Source organism: Hordeum vulgare, chromosome 6H, assembly GCF_904849725.1.
Source record: "Hordeum vulgare subsp. vulgare chromosome 6H, MorexV3_pseudomolecules_assembly, whole genome shotgun sequence".
Classification (NCBI taxonomy): Eukaryota; Viridiplantae; Streptophyta; class Magnoliopsida; order Poales; family Poaceae; genus Hordeum; species Hordeum vulgare.
The window spans coordinates 50,642,474-50,650,399 of NC_058523.1; positions in this window are offsets into that span (position 1 = coordinate 50,642,474).

The following is a 7,926-nucleotide window of genomic DNA, read 5'->3' on the forward strand; positions in this document are numbered from 1 at the left end:
GGGCAATTTTGAGGAAGCTCATCATTGGAATATACAAGCCAAGTTATATAATGAAAATTCCCACTAGTATATGGAGGTTACAAAATGAGAGAATCTCTATCATGAAGAACATGGTGCTATTTTGAAGCACAAGTGTGGAAAAAGATAGTAGCATTGTCCCTTCTCTCTTTTTCTCTCCTTTTTTTGTTTGGGCTCTTTGGCCTCTTTTCATTTTTTTGTGGGCATCTTTGGCCTCTTTTTTTTTATTTCCTCACATGGGACAATGCTCTAATAATGATGATCATCACACTTTTTATTTATTCACAACTCGATACATAGAGCAATGATGACTCTATAGGAAATGCCTCCGGCGGTGTACCGGGATGTGCAACGATCTAGCTTAGCATATGACGTTCAAACATCTCGCTAGCTATCTTATGATCATGCAATGGCAATATGAAAGTGACGGCACAAGTCATGAGACGGAACGGTGGGAATTGCATGGCAATATATCTCAGAATGGCTATGAAAATGCCATAGTAGGTAGGTATGGTGGCTGTTTTGAGGAAGGTATGTGGTGGGTTTGTGCACCGGCGAAAGTTGCGCGACAATAGAGAGGCTAGCAATGATGGAAGGTGAAAGTGCATCTATACCATGGACTCACATTAGTCATGAAGAACTCATATACTTATTGCGAAAGTTTTATTAGTAATCAAAACAAAGTACTAAACGCATACTCCTAGGGGAAGGGTTGGTAGGTGTTAACCATCGCGCGATGCCGACCACCACACAAAGGATGACAATCAATAAATCAATTATGCTCCCACTTCCTAACATAGCAGTTCACTATACGTGCATGCTACGGGAATCACTAACTTCAACACAAGTATTTGTAGATTCACAACACCCTACTAACATAACTCTAATATTACCAAATCCATATCTCAAAACTAACTGAGAGGAATCAAACTTCTCTTTACTAATCAATGCACATGAATATGGGAGTTTTTATTATATCCTCTTTGGATGCCTATCATCTTTAGGACTCTTTCATGGCACACGACAACTGCCAAGTTACTCAGAGAGAGCACTCTCAAAAAGATATAAGTGAAGATCGAGAGTTCTTATTTCTCCAAAATATGACACCACCGTGCTCTAAAAAGATCTAAGTGAAGCACATGCGAGCTAAATTGCCTAACTCAAAAGATATAAGTGAAGCTCAATGAGTATTCTAGCAAATTTACGATGAGTGCATGTCTCTCTCAAAAAGGTGTGCAGCAAGGATGATTGTGACACAACAAAAAGAAAAGACTCCTATAATAAACGACGCTCCAAGCAAAACACATATCATGTGGTGAATAAAAATATAGCTCCAAGTAATGTTACCGATGGATTGAAGACGAAAGAGGGGATGCCTTCCCGGGGCATCCCCAAGCTTAGGCTTTTTGGTGTCCTTGAATTGGATTGGGATGCCTTGGGCATCCCCAAGCTTGAGCTCTTTCCACTCTTTATCCCATTGTCCATGAGAACATCACCCAAAACTTGAAAACTTCACAACACAAAACTTAAACAGAAACTCGTGATATCATTAGCATAAGAAAACAAACCACCATCTCTTTAGGTACTATAGCAAACTTGATTTTTATATATATTGGTGTTATATTACTGTATTCTCACTTTTCCATAGCTAGTACCCCCCCCCCCCCCGATACTATCCATAGTTTCATCAAAATAAGCAATCAACACAACAAAAACAGAATCTGTCAAAAACAGACGAGTTTGTAGCAATCTGTATACTTCGTATACTTCTGGTATCCCAAAAATTCTGAAAAATTACAAAAATTAGGGCAATTGGCATATCAACCAGCAGAAAAAGAATCAACTCAAAAGCTCTTTCTGGATAGTAATGAAAAATAATTTCGTGAGCGCAAAGTTTCTGTCTTTTTCAGCACGATCAAACAACCATCACCAAAACTAGTCATAAAGGTCTTACTTGGCTCAAACACAAAAAGAAACACAAAAAACACAATCATAACAGAATTATGATGGTGTGGACACAACAAAACAGAAATGAAAAAGCAAAGATAAATTCATTGGGTTGCCTCCCAACAAGCGCTATTGTTTAACGCCCTTAGCTAGGGGAGAGTGTGGGGTTCGAACCCACAACCCCCTGGCTTTACCAGGGCACAACACCACTAGGCTACTGCTTCGATGCTTACCAGAGAGGGGGACTTAAGCAGGCTAAGCTTCTCTGGCGCTGCACCTGCCACTAGTGAAAAAAAGGAAAAAGAGAGGGCGCCTGCGGGGATCAAACCCATGACGCACTGCGCTGGCGCACGCTCGGTTGCCACTGCGCTACGGGGAGGAATCTTAACACAGAGGGGGCACATCTCATTTTGAGCAGCCCCTCTACACCTGCACGCTAACACGGCGGTGGCCGGAACAGGGGAGGACGACGGTGTCTCTAGAGGCTACAATCGACGGGGAGTTGCTGGTGGGGGAACGCGGCGACCTAGGGGAATTCATTCCCGAGCCTAACTAGGCGAGAGGGCGTCTGCAACGGTGGCGCAACAGAGCTGTTGCCCCTGGCCATGGCAGAGCACGGCGGTGACGACATCTACGCTACGGCAAACAGAGGCTCTACGGCGAGGGGAAGAGGAAGGGGGAGGAGGTGTCGCTCACCCTACGAAGAGGAAGAAGAGGCGATGCGGCGGCGACCTTCTGCTCCTTCCGCCCGAGACGACGACGGCGAGGAGGGGCCAATAGAGGAAGGGATCCACCCTCCTAGCACCGGGAATGGATCGAGGGAGGATCCAACATCCTCCCTGCGTGCTTGGATACCATGGGGGCGCACCGACGACGAGGGGAGGGACGACGGCGACGGGCGGCGCTCTCGCTGAAACTCTCTCTCTGAATCTCTCTGGATACTTACCTGTAGAGGGGAGGAAGGAGGGAGAAGGAGGTGGCGGCGGGGAAGAGGAACCCTAGCACGCACGTCGAGGGGGAGGTGCTAAATAGGTGGAGGGTTGATGGCCTCGACGTCCGTGAAACGACGGACGCGAGCTCTCTCTCTCTCTGTGAAGCTGACGGAAAGCAGGGAGGAGGGGGACGCTGTCAGAGAAGAAGAAGAGGGACAGGGAGAAGGCCTTCGAGCGAGAGAAAAAGGGGCGAGGCCCAGGTTGTGACAGGGGTAGCCGGCCCACCTGGGCTCTCTCGGGCATGGGAGGAAGAAAATAAAACAAGGGGTTTTTCCTTTTTTTTATATAAAACCACAAACAAAAACTCACAAGCACAAGTAGAGGGGTTTGTTTAGAAAATAAAAATAGCCAGGGGCTGAGGGATTTATGCCCTATTTAAATAAAATACAAACCACATTTTTAGAGCAATTAAATTATACCCAAAACAGGAATTAATATGCCCTTTTTTATTAAAAACCCCAAATGTCTTGAAGCTTAAAAACAACAAGACAACTACCCCCTCAACCACAAGTTAATTCTCTAAAAGTATAACATTTTTAAAACAGGTTATAACAAGGTTTAACAAACAAGTTTAAAAATAACAAAAGGGGGAAGGCTTGCATTGTTGTGAAAAGCATAGTAGTTGAAAGCATGCTTGGAAACAAAGTTTGAAGACACCACAACATCACACCACACCAAAGCAAGCTACCACAACCAAGATGGAGTTGAACACAATGCACTTGAAAGGGATGCCATGATGCAAGATGATGACATGAAATGAAGCCACATGAAATGATAACTTATATAACATCCACAACATCGTTCACAAACTAGGAAAGGTTCCAAATATGGAAAGGATTACATCTGGGCTGTTACAGTGCCCCCCTGGTGGACCCCCAGACCCCATTTGTCACTCCTGGTACACTACCAAAAATACCTCAAACTATTTCGGAACCGAAATACCACTTTCCTATATATAAATCTTTACCTTCGGATCAATTCAGAGCTCCTCATGACATTCGGATCTCATCCGGGACTCCGAACAACCTTCGGTCACCAACATACACAACTGAAATTCAGAAATTTGCCGTCTGCCAAAGTGGACGGCAAAGGGTGCAACCACGGATGGCAAAGGCTTTGCCGTCGGTCAGCAGACGGCAAAGTAGACGGTAAAAAAATCCGGTGAAGAGGCTCTTTGCCGTCAGCTTTCCCAAAGCGGACGGCAAAGAATCTTTGCCATGAGGGGGCAGACGGCAAATTAACTAGGACGGCAAAGGGTGCAACGTCCCCATTAAGTGTTAACGGTAGGCCTCCTCCCTTTGTCGTCTGCCTCCCCTCCTTTGTCGTGTGGGGGCAGACGGCAAAGAGGGGAGAGAGAGGGGGCAGATTCCCCCCTTTGCCATGTGGGGGCAGACGGAAAAGAGGGGAGAGAGAGGGGGCAGATTCCCCCCTTTGCCGTCTGCCCACCCCCCTTTGCCATGTGGGGCCAGACGGCAAAGAGGGGAACCAGCCCCTTTTTTATTTATTTTTTGTTATATCCAGCATTTTTAACAATAATCAGGATATATATATATATATATATATATATATATATATATATATTTGTCATAAATAAATTTCTTTCCGTACTCATAACCATATTAAAATAACCTCTTATATCCAGCTTTCAAGTTGCATCCATGTGCATACAAAGTTTCATATATTACACCAGTTTCATCCACGTGCATACAAAGTTTCATACATTCATATACTACAATAGTTTCAATACAACCCATGGTACAAGAAATCATGTTCAAGCATTCCATCAATATTTTCCAAGCTTCCCGTGAAGTGAAGGTAATCTGCAAAATGACAAATAAGAAAGTTAGAAGAATAATACTAGATGAAGTAGTGTATATATAGGTTATTTCGGAGAGAAATTAGCTAAGTATAGACCATTTAGGAGCTAACTAAGCTAATTATGTCATTTAGGTGGAACCCTAGCTAACTATAGGTCGTTTCAGAGCTAACTTGGGTAAAATAGGTCATTCCGGAGCAAACTATGCTTATTAAGCCATTTTTGATCTAGCTAGGCTAATTATAGGTCATTTAATACCTAAGTTAGGGGGAATAGGTCATGTTGCAGCTACGTAAGCCTTATTATGTCATTTAGGAGAGAACTTACCTAACTATAGGTCATGTTTTTATTAAATAGACCATTTAGGAGCTAACTAAGCTAATTATGTCATTTAGATGGATAATTAGCCAATTTAGGCTTTGTTGGATGAGTCTAAGCTACGTAGAATAAGAGAAAGAGAAGAAGAAGTAAAATAAGGAGGAGGAGGAGGAGGAGGAGAAGGAGAAGGAAGAGGAGAAGAAGAAGAAAAGAAGAAGGAGAAGGAGAAGGAGGAAGAAGGAGGAAGAAGAAGGAGAAGGAGGAGCTCCTTCTCCTTCTTCTCCTCCTTCTCCTCCTTCTTATCCTCCTCCCTCTCCTTCTTCTTCTTCTCCTCTTCTTCTTCTTCCTTCCTTTCATTTTTCCTCTTTCTTCTCCTCTCGTCCCCTTCTTCGGGCTAAATTGGCTAAGAATGCCTTTTTGGAGCTAATTATGTCATTTAGGAGAGAACTTAGCTAAGTATAGGTCATTTTTTATTAAATAGACCATTTAGGAGCTAAGTAAGCTAATTATGTCATTTAGATGTATAATTAGCCAATTTAGGCTTTGTTGGATGAGTCTAAGCTACGTAGAATAAGAGAAAGAGAAGAAGAAGTAAAAGAAGGAGGAGGAGGAGGAGGAGGAGGAGAAGGAGAAGGAAGAGGAGAATAAGAAGAAAATGAGAAGGAGAAGGAGAAGGAGGAAGAAGGAGGAAGAAGAAGGAGAAGGAGGAGCTCCTTCTCCTTCTTCTCCTCCTTCTCCTCCTTCTTCTTATCCTCCTCCCTCTCCTTCTTCTTCTTCTCCTCTTCTTCTTCTTCCTTCCTTTCATTTTTCCTCTTTCTTCTCCTCTCGTCCCCTTCTTCGGGCTAAATTGGCTAAGAATGCCTTTTTGGAGCTAATTATGTCATTTAGGAGAGAACTTAGCTAAGTATAGGTCATTTTTTGTTAAATAGACCATTTAGGAGCTAACTAAGCTAATTATGTCATTTACATGTATAATTAGCCAATTTAGGCTTTGTTGGATGAGTCTAAGCTACGTAGAATAAGAGAAAGAGAAGAAGAAGTAAAAGAAGGAGGAGGAGGAGGAGAAGGAAGAGGAGAAGAAGAAGAAAAGGAGAAGGAGAAGGAGAAGGAGGAAGAAGGAGGAAGAAGAAGGAGAAGGAGGAGCTCCTTCTCCTTCTTCTCCTCCTTCTCCTCCTTCTTCTTATCCTCCTCCCTCTCCTTCTTCTTCTTCTCCTCTTCTTCTTCTTCCTTCCTTTCATTTTTCCTCTTTCTTCTCCTCTCGTCCCCTTCTTCGGGCTAAATTGGCTAAGAATGCCTTTTTGGAGCTAATTATGTCATTTAGGAGAGAACTTAGCTAAGTATAGGTCATTTTTTGTTAAATAGACCATTTAGGAGCTAACTAAGCTAATTATGTCATTTACATGTATAATTAGCCAATTTAGGCTTTGTTGGATGAGTCTAAGCTACGTAGAATAAGAGAAAGAGAAGAAGAAGTAAAAGAAGGAGGAGGAGGAGGAGAAGGAAGAGGAGAAGAAGAAGAAAAGGAGAAGGAGAAGGAGAAGGAGGAAGAAGGAGGAAGAAGAAGGAGAAGGAGGAGCTCCTTCTCCTTCTTCTCCTCCTTCTCCTCCTTCTTCTTATCCTCCTCCCTCTCCTTCTTCTTCTTCTTCTCCTCTATTAGTTACTAATAGAAGTGAGTGGAAACCCTCGTGACGTCCGTGATCTCATCCGGGACTCCGAACAACATTCGATAACCAACCATATAACTCAAATACGCATAAAACAACGTCGAACCTTAAGTGTGCAGACCCTGCGGGTTCGAGAACTATGTAGACATGACCCGAGAGACTCCTCGGTCAATATCCAATAGCGGGACCTGGATGCCCATATTGGATCCTACATATTCTACGAAGATCTTATCGTTTGAACCTCAGTGCCAAGGATTCATATAATCCCGTATGTCATTCCCTTTGTCCTTCGGTATGTTACTTGCCCGAGATTCAATCGTTAGTATCCGCATACCTATTTCAATCTCGTTTACCGGCAAGTCTCTTTACTCGTTCTGTAATACAAGATCCCGCAACTTACACTAAGTCACATTGCTTGCAAGGCTTGTGTGTGATGTTGTATTATCGAGTGGGCCCCGAGATACCTCTCCGTCACACGGAGTGACAAATCCCAGTCTCGATCCATACTAACTCAACGAACACCTTCGGAGATACCTGTAGAGCATCTTTATAGTCACCCAGTTACGTTGCGACGTTTGATACACACAAAGTATTTCTCCGGTGTTAGTGAGTTATATGATCTCATGGTCATAGGAACAAATACTTGACACGCAGAAAACAGTAGCAATAAAATGACACGATCAACATGCTACGTCTATTAGTTTGGGTCTAGTCCATCACATGATTCTCCTAATGATGTGATCCCGTTATCAAGTGACAACACTTGCCTATGGCCAGGAAACCTTGACCATCTTTGATCAACGAGCTAGTCAACTAGAGGCTTACTAGGGACAGTGTTTTGTCTATGTATCCACACAAGTATTGTGTTTCCAATCAATACAATTATAGCATGGATAATAAACGATTATCATGAACTAAGAAATATAATAATAACTAATTTATTATTGCCTCTAGGGCATATTTCCAACAAAGAGCTCGTTTGGCGTGCCTTTATCTGCCGGAGAGAGCTAGGACAACGTATAAGGCCGTCTCCAATGGCGATCGAGCCATGGGGCCTCCCGTTGCCAGCTATCATCACCAGCTCTGGATCAATAGGCCCCTCGCTCGGGTTAAAGTCCTCCCCTTTCCTCGCCTTCCCGTGATCTCTGTACTTCACGAGCTTGTCGTGGGA